This window comes from Monodelphis domestica, chromosome 1, assembly GCF_027887165.1.
Source record: "Monodelphis domestica isolate mMonDom1 chromosome 1, mMonDom1.pri, whole genome shotgun sequence".
NCBI lineage: Eukaryota > Metazoa > Chordata > Mammalia > Didelphimorphia > Didelphidae > Monodelphis > Monodelphis domestica.
This window is the reverse complement of record NC_077227.1, coordinates 611,972,581-611,993,117: the sequence shown is the minus strand read 5'-3', so window position 1 is coordinate 611,993,117 and position 20,537 is coordinate 611,972,581. Positions and strand designations below refer to the sequence as shown.

Sequence of the window (20,537 nt, the reverse complement as noted above, 5' to 3'; positions counted from 1 at the left end):
TACTGAACCTCCTTGTGTTTTAGGAAGCTTATCTGGTCACAGGTGGGCTCTACTCTGCTTTGGTGATGTTCTCACAGCATTCTCTCTCTACACTGTGAGAAAAAGATATCTTTTGTGTATTTGCACATATGTATGTTAAACGCTTTTTCTCTGAGTCAAAACCAAAAATGAAATCTGTATGAAATTACTTGCTATGTTAGGTCACAATTTTTCTTCAAGTGTACAAATGAGGAGGAGGTTAGACTAAATGATCTCTCTAAGATTCAAGAGCAAAACTGTTTTCATTAAAGAAATTATGGTGAATATCACATCAGATAAAAAAGCAAAGACAAGCTAGGGAAGACTCCCTATGTCATGTTCTGTATGGTCCCAAATACCTTGCGGTATAAGAAAATGGTCATTGAATTCATTCCTTTATTAAACGAAAACACTGGGTGAATTGCTGAGGAGTCATTGAAGAAAGGGTCTTACTTATTGGACATAGTCTCATGGTATCACATGTATGGAAAGTTACATGATTGCCTTATATTTAACCCAATAATTCAGATTTATTGAGATAGTTTAGAAGATGTGAAATATAACCCATTCCCAGAATGGCTCACAGAAAGCTGATATTGGTAAAGGAATCAAATATTGCCTTAAATGGCCAAATATAGTAGTACTAAGATGCCTAAAGAAATGGACATAAAAGAAACTAATATTGGAACTGGAATTAAATTAATAGCTTGGTATCTAGTAATAATTCTTGCCTTACTGTATGCATTTGTGGAGTGGAAATTTTATGAAAGATCTTTAAAGTTTTTTAAGAAATTAAATTAATTTTATCTCTGGAAACTCATTTGAACTCAGTTCCATTCAACAGATATTTATTGAATACCTACTTTAAGGTGCTGTTCTAGGCATTGAGAGATAAGGAATAAGCATTTATTAAGTGCCATGCACTGTATTAAGCACCTCACAAATATTATCTCAATAACCTTGGGATGGAGGTGCTATTATTATTCTCATTTTACAGCTGAGGAAACTGGGGCAGACACATTAAGAGACTTACCCAAAGGGCAGCTAGATGGTTCAGTGGATTGAGAGCCAGGGCCAGAGATTAGAGGCCCTGTGTGATCCTGGACAAGTTGCTTAACCCCCATTGTCTAGCCCTTACTGATCTCCTGCCTAGGAACCAATGTGCAGTATTGATTCTAGGAAGGCAAGGGTTTAAAAAAAGATTTACCCAAGGTCACATTATAAATGTCTGAAGCTTGGTTTGGTATTAAAAAAATTAAAATGAGGGAAGTTTGTAGCCATAAGGGAAGCTTGGACTTTTGGTATGGAGAGGGGGAAAGAGAGGAGAACCCCCTTCTCAAAGAGGGGTTCAGGGAGATAGCAGATGTAATGGGTTGGTTCAGAGAGAGGAGAGGGGTTTTGAAGATTTTCCCCCTTCTGCCTTCCCTCCTTAGCTAAAGCTGCTCTCCCCAATTCGCTCTTGTCCCCCCTCTCCTCTACTTGAGACCAAAAGGTCTCCCCTTGATCCGTTCATTCACACTCAGCTAGGGGAACAGATAACTTTTAATGTTAACTCAATCAGGTAATACAAAAGGAATAATGGGCAGGGAAGAATGGGAAAAGAAAAGTGGGAAAGGGGGTGCCTGTCTGTATCTAAACCTTTTCTCCTCCCTCTTCCAGTTTGGAGGGAACTCAGGTCTTGGCAGCCTGAGGCCCCTGAGAGAAAGTCAGGTTGACTCAACCCTGGGCAACAGGAGCTGAGGTAAAGTCTGCTCAGGTTTCTCTTCAAAAGTCCCTTCAATTGGGAAGTGTTGGAGGGAAAGATTTCTAGTCACCAGCAGAAAAAATGGGTAACCCTAAGGAGAAAGTCTTTTCCCAATTTCTTCCTTCAGCTTCACAAGACCAAGAGACCCTCATTTTTCTCCAAGCCAGAGTCTCCTCCTCCTCTGGAATCCACTCCTGGGGGCCCCTTCCCCGTCGAGGTGATCAATTTCATATACTCTTCAGCCTGGCACTTTTTCTTTAGTGCCATCCTCTGTCACAGTTTGAACCCAGGTCTTTTTGACTTCAGACTGAACACTCTATCTCTACTGAGCCACCTAGGGTGGGGGAATATGATGTTTAGTTAAGACAGACCTGTTCACCTAGAGCTAAGAGTCTGGTTTGCTTGGGTTAGTGGGGAAATAACTGACAACAGAGAAAAGGCATACATGCTTGATTATATTTCTTTCTATTTCATTTATCAAAGAAAATGAACTTTGGGCCAATTGCCCAATAGTGGCTAATAAAAAAGTACATAGATACTTTGATGAATTCACATCACCTGGCTCAGATGAAGTCATCTTTGCATACAGAAAGAACTGGTTAATACCACTACTGAATCATTGTCTGTATTATTTGACTGACAGATCATAGAGAACAGATGAGGCCCCTTAAAGATGGACAGTGATTTGTCTTGATTTTTTAGAAGATAGAATCTTGAACCATAAGTGAATGAACTACAATTTCAGAAATAATTTCTAGAAAGTATTTTAACTTAAATGTATTTGTTTGTTACATTAAAATACCCAATTAGCTCCCTCCCTCAGGTGGTCCATGATAACCTAGAAAAGAAAATGTTGATCACAAAGAACCATCATGGCTATATCAAAAACAGATTGCACTATACTTACCTTATTTCCTTTTTTGACAGGAGTATTGACAGAGAAATGCTAGAGATATAGTTTACCAAGCAAAGTGTTTGACAAAATATCTAATGTTATTCTTATGGAAAAGATCAAGTATTGTGGATTAAATGATAGTATAATTAAATAGGTTTGTAAATAGTTGAATGGCTCCAGTTTCACATCAGTTTGAAAGACTGATTTATTAATATGTTCTAGGTCCTTATATTATTTACATTGTTAGCATTAATTAAGATGGATGGCATTGTAATCAAACTTTCTCATGACAATTGTGATTTGAAAAATAGTTGGTGGAAATGTAAAATGATCCAGCCAGTCTGGAGATCATCCTGGAATTATGCTTAAAGAGTTATAAAATTGTGCATACCCTTAAACCCAGCAACACTATTGGGTCTATTTCCCAAGGTGATCAAGGAAAAAGGAAAAGAACTTACATGTCCTAAAATATCTTATAGCATTCTCTTTGTGGTGGAAAAGAACTGGAAATTGAGGGGGTGCCCTTCAGCTGAGGAATGATTGAAGAAGTTGTAGTTTATAATAGTGATGGACTACTACTCCACCATAAGAAGTGATGAGTAGTTTAATTTTTTAATGAAAAGAACTATATTAAGTTACGAAAAAGAAAAATGAGCAGAACCAAAAGAATGTTATATATAGATACTAAATTATTATTTGAATAATAACATATAACCTCCAAAAAAAGAACTGATAAATAGAAACCTAACAGACATACTATTTTTTTTTTTGGTCAAATGATGTTGTCTCTAAGTACAAGGAGGGAAGAAAGAGAATGAGGGAGATACCTGGAAATTTTAATGTAACCAGCAAACAAATTAATTAATTGATTAAAAGATTGGAGAGGGGGCAGCTGGGTGGTTCAGTGGATTGAGAGCCAGGCCTAGAGATGGGAGGTTCTGGGTTCAAATCTGGACTCAGACACTTCCCAGCTGTATGACCCTGGGCAAGTCACTTAACCCCCATTGCCTAGCCCTTACCACTCTTCTGCCTTGGAGCCAATACACAGTGTTGACTCCAAGATGGAAGGTAAGGGTTTAAAAAAAATAAAATAAAAAATAAAAGATTGGAGAGATAGATAACATTAAGTGGCACAGCCTGGATCCAAAATTATCCTGACAGGTCAAAAAAGTAGCCAAATCTAACAAGATGAAATTCAATGGGGATTACTACAAAATCTTATGCTTGAATTTGAGAAATAGATTTTTCAACACAAAAAGAGGAGAGGCAGAGTCAGGATGGCGGCGTAGAAGTAGCAAAGGTTCAGACCTCTGAATACACTTCCTTACCAATTACAAACTAAATGCTCCTAGGGGACTGAAAATCAAACCTAACAACAAGACAGAGTGAAGAAACCCTCCTACTGAACTCAATCCAAAAGGTACACCCCCCCCCAAGCTGGAATTTGAAAACACAGGGGTTTAAGGGGAAGGCAGAAGGAAGGTCCCAGGACTCTGCCTTCTTCCCCACCCCCCACCTAGAGCGCTAAGCCTACAGCAGCAGAGGGAACCTTCAGGCAGACAAAGGCACTGGTCTGGAGGGTGTACCTTGAGGGCAGGGCTGTGCCAGGCCCAGATCATCCAATACAGGTGGTGGGGAAGGAGCTGGAGAGGGAGTGAAGAGCTGGCAGACTGGTCAGAGCTGCTCAGAATCTCCATATTGCTCCAGCCTTCCAGGAGGTTTTGGCCTCAGAGCACACCCAGGCCAACCCAGCTGAACTTAATCCCATCAAAAGTCTTCAGAGGTCAGGGAAGCCAGAGCTCTAACACCCCTCCCTCAGGGATTGCTGAGCTTTAATCCAATCAAAAGCCTCCAGAGGACAGGGAAGCTCAAACTCTAACATCCCTCCCCACAGACTGCACTGTCCTGACAAAGCTCCAAGAGGGGGGACTGATAGAAAACCCCAAAACCAAAAAAAATGAGAGGAGCAAGAGCACAAATAAATACAGGGAGCAAAGAAGGGGTAAATATGAGCAAACAACAGAAAAAGAAGAAGGAAATTACAATAGACAGCTTCTACATAAGCAACAAACAGAGAGCAAACGAAATAGAGGAGGATGGATCATCAAACAGTAAGTCAGAAATCCTAGCGAATTGGATACAGGCTGTGGAAGAACTCAAAATGCAATTCAAAACACAATTAAGAGAGGCTGAAGACAATTGGGAAAAAAATTTTAAAACTAAGATAAGTCATCTGGAAACAAAAGTGTATTGAAAGCCAAAATCAACCAGCTTGAAAATGAGGCAAAGGAGATGAAAGATGACCTCCAAAGAAAATCAGACCAGAAGGAGGATGACCAAAAAGCCAGGGATGAAATCCAGTCTTTAAGAACCAAAATACAACCACTAGAATTAAGTGACCTCACAAGGCAGTAGGACACTATAAAACAAAATGAAAAGAATTAAAAAATTGAGGAAAATATGAAGCATCTCATTCACAAAATAGAGGATTTAGAAAATCATTTGAGGAGAAACAATTTAAGAATCATTGGTCTACCAGAAGACCATGACAAAAGAAAAAAAAAGAGACAATTTAAGAATCATTGGTCTACCAGAAGACCATAACAAAAAGAAAAAGATGTGGACATAATGCTACAGGAAATTATTCAAGAAAACTGCCCCAATATTCTAGAACAAGAGGGAAAAGTGGAGATTGAAAGAATCCACAGATCAGTAATGAATGCTGGAGGGGATGTGGCAAAGTCAGGACATTAATGCATTGCTGGTGGAGTTGTGAAGTGATCCAACCATTCTGGAGGACAATTTGGAAATATGCCCAAAGGACAATAAAAGAATGTCTACCCTTTGATCCAGCCATAGCACTGCTGGGTTTGTATCCCAAAGAGATAATGGACAAAAAGACTTGTACAAAAATATTCATAGCTGCGCTCTTTGTGGTGGCCCAAAATTGGAAAACGAGGGGATGCCCATCAATTCGGGAATGGCTGAACAAATTGTGGTATATGTTGGTGATGGAATACTATTGTGCAAAAAGGAATAATAAAGTGGAGGAATTCCATGGAGACTGGAACGACCTCCAGGAAGTGATGCAGAGTGAGAGGAGCAGAACCAGGAGAACATTGTACACAGAGACTAATACACTGTGGTATAATTGAACATAATGGACTTCTCCATTAGTGGCGGTGTAATGTCCCTGAACAATCTGCAGGGATCTAGGAGAAAAAACACTATTCATAAGCAGAGGACAAACTGTGGGAGTAGAAACACCAAGGAAAAGCAACTGCCTGACTACAGCGGTTGAGGGGACATGACAGAGGAGAGACTCTAAATGAACACTCTAATGCAAATACTAACAACATGACAATGGGTTCGAATCAAGAACACATGTGATACCCAGTGGAATCACGCATCAGCTATGGGGGCTTGGGGGGGAAGAAAGGAAAATGATCTTTGTCTTTAATGAATAATGCTTGGAAATGATCAAATAAAATATTATTAAAAAAAAATCATTGGTCTACCAGAAGACCATAACAAAAAGAAAAAGACATGGACATAATGCTACAGGAAATTATTCAAGAAAACTGCCCCAATATTCTAGAACAAGAGGGAAAAGTGGAGATTGAAAGAAACCACAGATCAGTAATGAATGCTGGAGGGGATGTGGCAAAGTCGGGACATTAATGCATTGCTGGTGGAGTTGTGAATTGATCCAGCCATTCTGGAGAGCAATTTGGAACTATGCCCAAAGGACACTAAAAGACTGTGCCCTTTGATCCATCCATAGCACTGCTGGGTTTATACACCAATGAGATAATAAGGGAAGGGTGGTTGGAGGGGAGGGAGGGGAATAATGTAATAAATAAATAAATAATAAAAAAGAGGAAAAAAAAGACAAGAAGAGGAAGACATGGATGGAAAACTTTTCATCTGAAAAAAGATATGAAAATGTAGTCAACGGCATGCTCAGTATAAGTCAGTAGTGTGCTATGGTAGCCAAAAAAGCTTCTACATTTTTTGGCAACATTAAGAGAAAACTGACTTCCAGGACTAGGGAGGTAATAATCCTACTGTATTATGCCCTTCTCAGAATACATTTGGCATATAATATCCAGTTCTGAGAATTGCATTTTAGAAAGCACATTGAGAAGCTGGAAAGTATCCAAAGTTAAAAAATAAAAATGAGGAGTCTCAAGTACATGCTTTATGAGGGTGAGCAGATAGAAGGAACTATGGATGTTTAGCTTAAAGAGAAAACTTTGGAGGGACATAATAGCTGTCTGTGAAAAGGTGATTTTGTTTGTTTTTAGAAGAAGGATTAGATTTATTCTGTTTAATTTCCAGGGGACAAAAATAAGAGCAGTGGATAAAAAATTAAAAAGTAACAAATTTAAGCTTGTTATCAGGAAAAATGTTCTACCAATCAGCGCTATCCGAAAGTGGATTGAATGCTTCAATAGGGATATAGCAGGCTCCCTACTATTTGAAGTCCTCATTGGAGATCTTCCAGCAAAAACTGGATGACCCCTTGACTTAGGTGTGTTTCTGGTGAGAATGCTGGGTAGTCACTTATGACCCTTCTAACTATAAAATTCTGACTTTGTAACTATATTTCCATCAATACAGTGTAATTTCATATTAGCTATTTTGGGCATTTATTTTATATCATTCATGCCTACTGACTATAGTCCACCAAAACGTTTTTTTACATTCAAATAATAATACATAGGATTCAGATAGCTTTTTAAATTTTTCAAGGCATTTTCAAATATTATCTCATTTGATCTTTATGACATTCCTAGGAGGTAGGTGCTCTTTTTTTTTATCCATTTTACAGATGAGGAAACTGAGGTAGAAAAAATTAAGTGATGTGGCAAAGATTATGTAGCTAATAAGTATCTGAGGCCAGATTTAAACACATTTTCCTGATTCCAGGTCCAGCACTACTATATCACTGTGGTCCATAGCATGAACAACTCCTGTATCTTATGCTTATTCAATAGAACATAAGTATAAGATTTCATATTTATTTGTTAATTTTTTATTTTTAGTTTTGTTCTTTTGTTGAGTCAGTCATGGTCTTTTTACTATTGAAATTGGACAAGTCACCCTTTATTGTTCTACCCTTTCCAATCTGAAAGTCATTCTCTTAGCTGGAAAACACACCCACACACACACAAAAAAATGTTTTAATAGTTCAGCTCTTTCCTTATCTTCTAATATTACACTACCTGCCCCAAGCAGTGAGCCTCTCCCTTTTTGTTCTGAACTTACCTAAAAAGAAAGCCTTTCCTGTTGTCTTTAGCATTTTTAGAAATCTTAGCTCATTCTGTATGTTAGCCTTCCTGAAATTCTTCTTATGTACCAGTGCCAGTCTTTTCTATTTGTTGTCCTTGGTCATATACCCTTCAGGCTGGTGACACAGTAGAAAAGAGACTAGAGAGAACTAGAAATCAGAAGACTTACAATCTTATTCATATTCTACCCCATAACTATGTGTCCTTGCAGCAACAAAGCTCTTAATCCTTCTGAGCTCATATTTCCACCTCTAAAAAAACCCCGATAACACCCATCTCACCAATGTCAATGATTGTATAATTATTATTTTATAAACCCTTATCTTCTGTCTTGGAGTCAATAAGGGAGAAGAGTGGTAAGAGCTAGGCAATGGGGGTTAAGTGACTTGCCCAGGATCACACAGCTGGGAAGTGTCTGAGGCCAGATTTGAACCTAGGACCTCCCATCTCTAGGCCTGGCTCTCAATCCACTGAACTACCCAGCTCCCCCCAATCATTGTATAATTATGACAGTTGAATAAAATTAAACAACAGTGCTTTATAAATGTCATAGTGCTCCTCTCCATACAGGCATATGGGACTTTTTAACATACCACTTTTTCCTCTTCGGGTTATTTTTATTAGAATTTTGCTTTTGAGACTCACCAAAATTCTTCTTGAGCCGTCTTCTTGGTTTTAGTGTTGGATCAGGGGGGTTTCTTTAGCACTCTAAAGTTTACAAAAAATTTTTGTTACAACCCTGCAAGTTAAGTGGTTTGAGGAGTATCATCCAAAAGACTCAGAGAATGTGTAACCCAGATTGAATCACCTGCTAGCACCAGGAGGAGGAAGAGAAAGGAGATGAGTTTGAACATTTAACTTAGGAAAACTTGTTTGGAAACTTATTACATGTAACTAGTAAAAAATTAATTAATTAATTAAAATTAAAGTTAAAAAAAGAAGAAGAGAGGATAAGAGAACTGACCAGGGTTATAGGTGGCAATCCCAGGACTCCTACTTAGTTCTTCAGACTTTAAATCCAGCATTCTTTGTACTATGCTGCCTTTCATGCTACATTAATTTCCATTCTTTAACCCTTACTTTCTGTCAGTATCAATTCTTAAGACAGAAGGGCAAGGACTAGGCAAACAAAGTTGAGTGACTTGCCCAAAGTCACACAGCTTGGAAGTATGTGAGGTCACATTTGATCCCAGGTCCTTACAACTCTAGGTTTGACACTGTGCTACTAGCTGCCCCCTCTCATGCTTAATTTAAATATAAAATTATGTAGCCTTTTTTTCCTTCAGATTTAAAGAGACATTAGTGGTCATAAGATTTTAAAACTGGAAAGGGAGTAAGGGAGCTTTAGTTCCAGCTCTCACATAATACAGAATGCCCCTTTGCAATATACTTAACAAGAAGTCATTGAGCCTTTGCCTAAACCCTTCCAGTAACAAGGGACTATTGGGAGGCAGTAATTGCTTAATGGTGCTAATTGTTACAAATGTCTTCCTTATGTGGAATGTACACCCACCTCACTACCAAAGGAAAGGTAAAAAGGAACTTCCCAGTTCCCTTATTTTACAAACGAGATTAGCCAAAGCCCAGAGAAGATGCAAGAGTTGTTCATGGTCACATAGAGAATTAATAAGAGAGCTAAGATTCTAGTGCAGAAATATGATGCTAGGGTAGATTGGATTTGGGGAAGAAAGACCTGGGTTTAAATTTTGGCTCTCTCTCTCCTTTATTTCCTGTGTGTCCTTGGAAAAATCAACCTCTTGGACTTGAAAATAAGGAACTTGTAAGTTTCCATCCACTTCATCCATTCCTCAGAATGCTAGAGCCTTACCCCAAGGGCCACTGTGTACAAGCTTTGGAAGTCCAAATGGCATTGGTAGAGAATTTTGACTCCTAGCCCAGTGACCTTTTCATCATACCAAGACTCATGTCTGACTGGGTGACTGGGTGGTCTGTAGTTTACCACCACAACAGAATTACTTGTTTCTCTTGCCTTTTATCTGCCTCCAAATGAAGCTTTTAATCTCAACTTTTCTCTGAACTTTTTGAATCTTACTTCCTCAAGGCTGGGGTGTATATCTGACTATGATTAGTGTTCCCATCTTTGGATTTTTCAGACACATTCTTGTGCTTGCCCAAGCACAAACCCTCATAAACAAGAAATGGGAACAGGGGAAGGACTCAGGATCAGTTTAACCTAATATGTAGTTCAAACAATTGATTGGTAAACTAGTGTTCCAGCCAAAAAAATGATGTTAACCATTCCCAACTGGGCATAGTCACATAGCATTTTCACCTTAAAATGGAAATAAGAGAAGTCATTATCACAAACTGCACCCATGTGGTCACAGAGCAGAGGGCATGACTTGGTTATACAACTGTGCCATGAGTTCAACTGTGATTATCCAGCTTTTGATTATTCCTGCCTGGGAATATTGATTAATGAACTTGAAGGTGATAGTATAGTAGGAAAATCACTGAACTGGAGATCAGAAAACTTGGGTTCTAGCCAAGGTTGTACTGATAACTAGCTCTCTGATGTTGGGCAAGTTACTTACCCTTTCTCAACCAAATTCTTCATTCATGAAGTCAAGGCATTATGGTCTCTGAGTACCTCCCACAAATAGTGTGAGGACCAAATGAAATAGTCTAAAAATTTAATTAAAATTTTATTAACCACCTACCTTATAGAAAGCATTGTATTCAGCCCTAGTGGGAGACACAGAGATGACCCAGGCTCTGCTCTTGAGGAGTTTCCAATCTAGTAGAGGGGAAGGCATACATACCAGTAGATAAATATGGATTCTGAGTCATAAGGTGAGGAAGGGATTACTTCTCACTGGAGTTGTCAAGAAAGGCGTCATAGAAGAGGTGTCAAAGCTATTTTCTCTCAGTGGGATATATATGTCAAAGTACTTTGTCAACTGTGTAGAGCTATATAAATGTATGATAGTATTATAATGGAAGAATTAAGCTACATAGAATAACTACTGACATAGTCAAAATCTGTAAACTGTTCACTTTGCAAAATTAAAAATAAAAGTCTTAATACCAATCATTTTTGAAAGAGAACCCTTTGCCCAATTTGGCTTTCTAACCACATACCCTAACCACCCATATGTGTTCCAACCTGTTCAGTTTGAGAGCTTAGAACTACAAGTAGTCAAAATATATCAGCTTCACTAAAATACCTGAATGGCATTTTTTTTCTAAAAAATTGCACGTATGTTTAAGTTGCCCCATTAAAGTAACAGAAAAAATTCAAAGGATCGCATCCCATCTGCAGAATGTGTACGTGCATTTTAATATCTTCTATAATCAGGATAACAACTAAGACAATACTTTTCATGTCAGTGTCTGGTTATTAGCCAGTTGCTACTTTATAGAGGAACATCTGAATTCTTGCTGGGTATAACTAAAGATGGAAAATGATTAATACGCAGAAAACAGTTAGATAGTCTGGGTTTAGAAAAGGTTCCTGCTCAATGGGGGGAAAATGTCTGCTGAGTAGAAAACACATAAAATAAATACATAAGCCAGATTTTTAAGTATTTCCCCAATTGTATGCTAAGGCCTTCTTCCCCCAAGTAAAAAATTAAACAACTACTACAACAGAAAAGGCAATGGGTACTGAAGGAAGTTGGGGAAACATTAAAATAAGTCTTTTAACTCTTACTTGTGGCTACAGCTGCACCAACACAAAGCCACCTTTGAGCTAGGATGTCTATTAAACCCTGGCACCAAGGGGAGTTTTTATGCTGGAGCCCATAATTGATAGATTTTTTTGAGAGCAGTCCTGTGTTTAGCTTTATCAATGTGGTGCTTGAACTGGGCTTTCAGCTGACCTCCAAAAGGAAATAGTAGTTTCAAAAGGAAGAATTTTAACTTTGCCAAGAGCCAGATAATGGCATGACATAGAGAAAAGCCAGGGCTTTGTGGTTTGGATATTAAAATACAGTTCTCTTAGCCCCACCACATTGCAACATTGAGAAAATGGAAGGTATAATACATTTGATTATTTAGAAAAGAGTTAAGATTTGACATTTTACTTTACTGTCTTTCAGTTTCCTCAGGTCAGGTTCTTCCTTCCTTAACATTTTCCGTGCTCCCTCCAAACCCATCCTCCCTCACCTCTTTTTTTTTTTTTAAACAAAGTGACTGTTCTTATTTAACAGAATTGCATAGTTGTGGCTATGTTTTAAGAACTTGCCTGGACATTGAAAAAATGTCCCAGAGGTGGTAGTAAATAGGCAACTTTCCCTTGGGCTGAGATGAATTTAATGTAATACACATACAGATCCCTTTCCTTACCAATTATAATTAAGATAGTCCTACAATTTTTCCTGAGCTCTGGAATGTGACTTAGAAGACCACTGTCCAAGACATCAATAATTTTTCCAGACACATTACCAATCAATGAGTCCATAATGAGGTGAGAATGATTTTATTGCAGCTGTCTTCTCATAATGATTCTCTGGCTTTACAAATGGTAGGTTGTAATTTTTTTTTCTTCTAAATTAACAATAGTCATTTGTAAGGAGGGATGATAAATATCTCTTCTCACAGATGTTTACTTGGCTGGAACCCTGTCAAGGAATTGTGAGCAAACTAGTTTCCTATCTGTGAGTTTTTAATTTGGGGGTCTCAGAAACAATATAAAAGCTATTACAGTACTCTGCCTCCTGGGATCAGAGTGGAGGTTTTGATAGCTTAAGGGTGAGTTATGAGGAACAGGAATGGTTAATAGATAGTTGCCCTCCTCTTCTCCCCATTGTCCCATTCCATTGACTCCCCTGAAGCTTTGAACATAGTCTCTGCAAAGACTCAAAGTGAAATCCCAAGAGCCTGGAATCAATGTTACAGCAGATCCTATCTCACCTTCATTGCTACCATATTGTGGTCATATTTAGTTTCAGCATTGCTATGGCTGTCATCTCCTTTGTACTTCCTAACTGGCCTCTTTTCAGCATAATCCTTAAGGTCTCATTCTAGGCACAAACACATCTGCACACTTCAGAAGCCTACACTTAAACTGGGCCATTGAGACAAATATATGTTAAAAATAATTATGATATTGTAGAGCATATTATATGTTTAGTGTCAAGGATTCCTTCCAAGTCTAAGATTCTGTGATTCTAGATCCCATCCAATAGAGCCAGCTTTTTAAGTGCAACACTTTTTCCTCAGAAATTCATTGAATCAAAGAAATGCTGAGTTCTTTATGTGTACACCAATCCTCCTGATTTGCATTTCAGATCTTTAATTTGAGAGCTTTCTCCCTTGTCCCATATATCTCAGTGATTGAACACTTTGCTTTGTACCCTGTCAGTTTCTCAATGAACAGATCTCTAAAATCCACAACCAGAATATTCTGATGTCCACTTCCTACCCATTTGGAGCCCAGTCAGTTATCTTCCTCATGGAAAGACAATAACTACTTGCCTTATCCGTCATCAGATTTTTTGACATAGACTTCAGACTCTGTTTCAGTCTTGGTTAATATTACTTATAGTAGACTTTTCCCCTTGGGTAAATCTCTTAGTCTTGGATATGCTTTCTGACTCATGTCCTTGAGCATAGAAAAAGCAGACATCTGGCTGTGTTCCCTGGCTTAATTCTTTAGCCTGTGCCCAACCCCACAGGTCTGCTTAGAGTCCCAATTTAAGCCTTACCAAGTCTGGCTGATTCAAAGAAGATGGAATTTAATAAAGAGAAATGTAAAGCCCTATGCCTGCTTTAAAATCAGCTACACAAGCACAAAAGAGAAGCAGAATGGCTAGGCAGTAGTTTCATATGAAAAAGTGGTCAGTATGAGTGAATATTTGTTATATAACAGCAAAAAAGTAAAAGGGCTAATGCATTGAGAAATATATATTATCATCTGTCTGCAGATGATTCAAAAGTCTGTAAATCTAGCCCTAACATCTCTTTAAGGTAGCTAGGTGGCACATTGGATTGAGTGCCAAGACTAGAGTCAGGAAGACTAATCTTTCTGAGTTCAAATCTGGTGTCAAACACTTACTGGCTGTGTGACTGTGGGCAAGTCACTTAACCCTCTTCATCTCAATTGCTCGTCTTTAAGATGAGCTTGAGAAGGAAATGGCAAATTACTCTAGTGTCTTTGCCCAAAAAAGCCCCAAATAGTCACAAAGATTCACATACGAATGAAAAACAAAACCTCTCCCTTTACCTCCAGTCGTATACATTTTCTACTTTCTGGTCCATCCAAACTGGCCTCCTTATGATTTTTCTCATTTGAGTCAATAATCAGTAAATATTTATTAGGCACCTAGTCTGTGCTAGCCACTAGGGATTCAAATACTCAAAAGAGCATCCTCACCCTGAAGGAGCATATAGTTCAATGGGGAAGACAACACACAAAAGAAACCTGATATGTAGGGTTGGGGGCTTGGTGGAGAAATCAAGAAATAAAGGCAAGTTCTGGCCTTTGCACTGGCTATCTGCCATGTCTAGAATGCTCCATCTTCTCCTCTGCCTCTGAGAATCTCTGTTCCTTTGAGGGATGAGAGCCATCTTCTAAATAAGTCCTTTCCTAATTCTCTCAGGTATTAGAGCAAGTGCCTAGCATTATTTTTTGCTTCTATTATATGTAGACTTCTATATTTATTTTGTTTTTTTTTCTCAGTAGGATGTAATATCCCTGAGGACAGAGATTGTTTCATTTCATGTCTGTGTATCCCCTCTCATGAAAACTATGCCTGGCACCTCCTAGATACTTAGTTGATGCTTATTAACTGATTGAGAGGTTGAATGATTGAGTGAGATTATCAAGAAAGGGGGAAATAAGCAAGGGAACAATTCAGAACAGCCCCTCATTTCTCACCTGGCAACAACACTACTCTGGAACACTTCTGACTTCTCCATCTTGCCACCACATTTAATGCCTTCAGCTTTTCAACTTCTTGTTGTGTATTATCTTTGCTAATTAGTTTATAAGTTTCTTGAGGACAGGGACTATCTTTTTCATATTTTTATCCTCGTAGCTTAGTGAAGTGCCTGGCACATAGTAGGGTCTTAATAAATGTTTGTTGACTGTTATCATTGACTACTTTTTCCTAGTCAAACCTCATCTGGAATATTGTTCCATTCTGGGAAACCTTAGATTTTCTTTTCTTTTTTTAACCCTTAACTTCTGTCTTAGAATTAGTGCTATGTATAGGTTCCAAGGCAATAGGGATTAAGTGACTTGCCCCAGGGTCACCCAGCTAGGAAGTGTCTGAGGCCATATTTGAACCTGGGATTTCCCATCTCTAGCCCTGGTCCTCTATCCACTGCCCTAGAGCTACAGATTCTCATGTGATATATTCATTTAATCCCATGTGCACTTTGTAAATAGATCAACAGAACAGTTTTTGCTTATTTTTGCCATATAAACATGGATTTTTCATCTACATCCGTTCATCGACCACCTAGCTTAATGTCAGAGTTCAAACTGGTTTCCTTCAAACAAGAGAGTCCAGGAGATATTCATTGTAATATTCTAATCTCCACAGTGCTTTCAGAAGTTCTTCCTGGAAGATAGGACCTTGGTGAGCTCTGCCGGTTAGATCTTTAGAAATAGTTAATTTGCACCAGAAAGGAGAAAGACTCAATGTCTGTGACTCTGGCTTTGGGCCATGCCATTGGTGTTTTATGAGCCGGGTTCATGCCCTCTTTCCTGGATTGGGAAATTAAGCATTGAACTTTCATTATGTTATTTGGTTAAGTTTGCCCAAGGGTAGGCTCAACTTTTGGCAGGACATGGCATGTTTGTGGTTACAATTCTCCTGACTCCTATTACTACTAGACTCGGTTGTAGTTTGAGAGCCATGTGGCTTGGGAAGCTCCTTTCTGTTACAGCAGCAGATTATATGCCATCAATAATCTGTATTGATATCCTCCCTCGAGAACAAAGCATGGTGAACACTGGAAAGAGACATAATGATCATCACTGTATTTCACAGACATTTCCTCAGAACCTTTACATAAGAAAGTATTTAACAGCACCCCTGCCTAGGCCAGGAAATTGCATGCTTTTCATATTTCATTTTGCTTTTAGGGCATCTGCAAGATTCCTCCTAAGATAAGCATGGCTTTTCCTGTTCCTTTTAGAATTATTCTGTATGCTGTGTCATTTAATGACCAAAGTTGGCCCCAGCAAAGAATTGAGAAAATGTACTTTCTTCTTAGCAGAAGTGGGGAACTATAGGTGTTAAATATTGTTTTTATTTACAAATTTGGTTGATATACTGTTTATATTTGCTGAACTGTTTTATTTTTAATTTTTTAAATTAAAAATTAAATTCCTCAGTGGGTGGAAAAATAGGGGATATATTAGAAAATGAAAGTGAGATGAAAATTAAAGACTAATAACTTTTTCAAAATAATATCAGTTCTCTAATAATAAGAGTCTGGGCACTATGCCCAACATATGAGGAATGACATAGGCACATAAGTGGATCCTTTAAGTTACTCCTCTGGTGTGTGTTAGCCCTTGGAGACTTCATTGACTATATTAGATCACTAGTATATTATTTGCAACCAGAAGTAATTGTTTCATAGAATCATGGCATATTAGAGCTCAAAGTAATATTAAGGATCATCCCTGACCATCTCCACACTGTTTTCTGCTATCCCAGCATCATCCTCACTGGAACCTTTTCTGCTGAGCTATCACAGGTAAACCTCCTCATCTATCCCCGGGTCCTGATCTCTTTGTCACTTCCTCTCATCTCCACACCATGTTACTGCACGGGTACCCATTCTCTTTTCACTTCCCCTTTATATATTGTCATTTTCCATTAGAATGAAATGAGGGCAGGAACTAGCTTCCTTGTTTTTCTCTGTATTCCTAGAGCTAGAACAATACCTGGCATTAATAAGTGCTTAACAAATATGTTATCTGTCCTTTTTTTTGGGATAAAAGGAAAGTGAAATCCAGATATTAATAGAAAAAAAAGAATACTGGACTAGCAGACAGGGGACCCCAACTCAGCTGTTATCCAAAGGGAAATCTTTCGGTCTATTTGATTATAAATTTCTTGAGATTAGGGCTTGTCTCTTAATATCTTTTTGTACACATCAGTGCCTAGCACAGTCAATCAGTCAACATGCATTAATTAAACACGTACCATATGCCTGGCACTGTTCTTTAGTGGTAGGGATGTAAAGAAAAGGATGAATATGATCTTTCATGTAGGTCTTTTTTTAGATCAAACTGTATGTAAACTCTGTGAAATTCAAAGTGAGTGAGTAAATACTAAGACAGAGTGTTAGTCTTCCTTTTAGAGGCCAGTCATGAAGGAAATAATGACCATGAACTTGACTGGAGGGAGGCAGAAAGGCATTCAGTGATTCAGTGCAGGATAAGTAAACACACTGGGCTGCCCTCTGTCTCTTGTTTTTCACTGTGGGAACTAGACTTCATATAAAGCCCAAGATCTGAAAGGAACAAAAGGGGGAAAGGATAGGTAGCATTTCTTTTAAAAGGAGGAATTTTGCTTATAGTGTTCCTACTCAGAAACTGGAACAGAATTTTTAGTTCACTTCTGCATTTGTTTGTTTGTTTTATAGAAAAGTAATTTGGGGAAGGAAAAAAGAATTCTAATGTCAATAGTTTCAATCAAGACTTATAGCTGAGCTCCTGCAATAAAGTTCTACTACTACTACATCTCTCAGGCCCAGACTATGTGTCTGTATCTGCAGAAGAACCTGACTAATTTTATACAGGTTTGTTACCAGAAGGTTGATCACTGGACAGTGAACTCTTTTGGCCACAGTATCTTGTGAAAGCCATCTATCTGCTGGAGTTTGGAGGGACTGAAATCTGCTTTGATGGAAGGGTATGCACGCAGATGAAAATGTACTTTCAAACTCTGGAAGTATCTAAATGTTAGCATATTAAGAGATTTTAAAGAAAAGCTAACAGTGGAAGTAGGATAAGTTTTAGTCCCAAGTTGTTTTGTTGTTTTGGGCATGTCTAACTCTTTGTGATCACTTTTTTGTGATTTTCATAGCAGGTATTCTAGAGTGATTTGCCATTTCCTTCTCTAGCTATATAATACTGGACAAGTCATTTAACCTTGTTTGCCTAGTCAGAAGACTTGGGTTCAAATTCTAGCTCAGTCACTTACTACCTGCATGACCATAGGCACATTTAATCCTTCTGGACCTCAATTTCTTCATTAATAAAATGAAGAGTTGAATTAGAAGACCTCCAGAATTCTTTTTGAGCTTCAAATCTATCGTGTTAAGCATGGAGTTCTGTGAGGGTAAGAGTATGAATTTTAAGGAAGATGAATAAGGAATGGATTTACTTAGACCACGTCTGGATGGCAGTTCCACAGTCCATCTGAAAATGCCATCAACTTGGACTAGACAATCTGCTCTGTAAGCTCTGTGAGCTGTTTTCTGGCTAGCAAGAGAGAAGCATCAGCAACCCTGCTATTTAGCTGTGTATGTATGTGAAAGTCATTAATGTTTGTATGCCTTAAACTCTTGGTAGACCTTGGTGAGGGAAAAGCTGAACTAAATTATATCACAGAAACTTAACACTCGTTCTGGTTTTTGGATATTTGCTGAATGGAGATATTTCCCCTGTATGTAGACTATATTTGTGTAATGGGATATTTGTGCAATGTGGCTTTTCTATGGTTTCCTCACCATCCATATAAAGTGAAGGAAATATTTCTGTTGGGCCAGTATTCCTGAAGTACAGTGCCACAAACCCTGCCTTACATAATCTAGTCTAGTAGACGCTCAGGAGAAAAACAGGAAGTCGGTACATACACATTGAAAAGATTAACTGAGGATATTTTTTTAATGATGCCAGACAGACTAAATTAAAGAATAGTCCTTTACCCCCATAGCTTAATTTGTGGGAAAAGTTGTATTTCTCACTTCAAATTTGATAAGTTTATGTGGAGGGTGAGAATATGCTTTTTATGTAATTCAATAAATAATTCTTGATCTCACTGGCAGGGATTTTTAAAAATTTAAACATGCTGCTAGAATGAAAAGAACACTGTTGTGGTTCTAGAGAGACCTGGGTTCTAGTTCCAGGCCTGTCACTCATAGTATAATCTTGGGCACTAATAAAAAGTGACATATAGAAATGCCATGAAGGTAGGTAATATTATTATTATTTTCTCCATTTTTCAGCTGAAGACACTGAGAAATAAAATGATTTACCCAGTATCATACAAGTAGTATTTGAAGAAAGCGGAATAGTAAAGTGGAAATAATACTCTGCAGTCAGAGGACCTGAATGCAAATATCTCCTCTGATGCTTATTATCTATGTGACAGGAAGCAAATGACCATCCTTGGCTATATTTTTCCTCCTCTGTGAAATGAGAAGATCTGATTTGATGGCTTCTGAGGGCTGTTCCATCTGAAAAGGTATAATACAATGAGCCCAGTTTCCTTGATTACACATCCCAAGAACCATATCCTGCTTCATGTGTGGACCTCATATTCCTCAACTATGAAACAAATTATTTGGATTGGAGAAGAGAATTCCTCCAAAATTTCAACTTGACATTCTTTGATCCTATGAGATACTTATGACCTCTATGGTGAAATCGCAAGATGCCCACTGGTATGGGCTGAGGGTTATAGTCTCAGGTCACAAAGATTTAAATGCTGTTGGTAATGTCAAAGCATTCAAGTCTGAGTCCAGGTAGCAGAACAGGGCTAAAAGAAAGGAGGACTGTCCTTAGCTCAAGGCATAGTCAAGTGAGCCTCAGAGATGGAACTCAAAATTAATTCAGTGAACTAAGATTCTTTAAGTGCCAGGTACTGCTCCCAACATTGGGGGTATCAAAATTGGTTAAAAAAATAGTCCCTATACTGCAGAAGCTCACAGTCTATTGGACTGTTGGACTATTGTTCCAATAGTCACAGGACTATTGGACAAAGAGGAAATAATCCCAATACTCTCTGAGGCTTTTCAAGTAGAAGTTCAAGTCTGCTTATTCATCAGTGACTACCTATACTGCCCTACCACTACCACCTACCCAGCCTTCTGCACTGGAGAGGTCCTTCCTGAGAGAGTAGCCAGGTTCTTTAATGACAATATCCTTTGCTAGGGTCACCTTATCTAGAATGAGTTCTTGAATCTAGAAGGGAATCTTGACACCCTAGGGATTCTGGAGTTGAGATTAAAATCAAATCCATCTCCTCTGCTTATCATTTGTACTGTTATTATGTGGGTTAGCCAGTGACCCTGGTTGTAGCACTACTAAAGATTAAAGGCAAGGGGGCAGTTAAGTGGCACAGTGGATAGAGTGCCAGGTCTGATCTGGAGTCAAATCTGGCCTCAGATACTTCCTAGGTGTGAAACCCTGGGTAAATTACTTAATCAACTGCCTAGCTCTTGTTTTAGAATTGATGCTAAGACAAAAGGTAAGGGTTTTACAAAATTAATAATAATACACAATAGGATATGATTGAGCCAAATTAGAACAGAAGAGGAAAGATATACATGACAGGAGAAATGCATAGTGGTGAAATGAGCTTGCTGTATTTAGAATATAGCAAGAAGGCTATCTTGCTTGGAGCAAAAGATTCATACTGGGAGGAAAAGGTTA

At 38.3% G+C, this 20,537-nt stretch overlaps 1 protein-coding gene across 8 annotated transcripts in view; it reads left to right on the top strand.

The window, feature by feature from the left end:
* RIN2 (Ras and Rab interactor 2) overlaps positions 1-20,537 on the top strand; it is a 268,598-nt gene that overhangs the window by 97,513 nt on the left and 150,548 nt on the right. For 2 of the 8 annotated variants that reach the window (XM_056813847.1, XM_056813846.1), the window contains one exon: positions 19,109-19,347. The exons of the other annotated variants lie outside the window; for them this stretch is intronic. The gene's annotated coding sequence lies outside the window, so the exon portion shown is untranslated. The remainder of the gene's footprint in view (positions 1-19,108; positions 19,348-20,537) is intronic. 8 annotated transcript variants of the gene reach the window in all.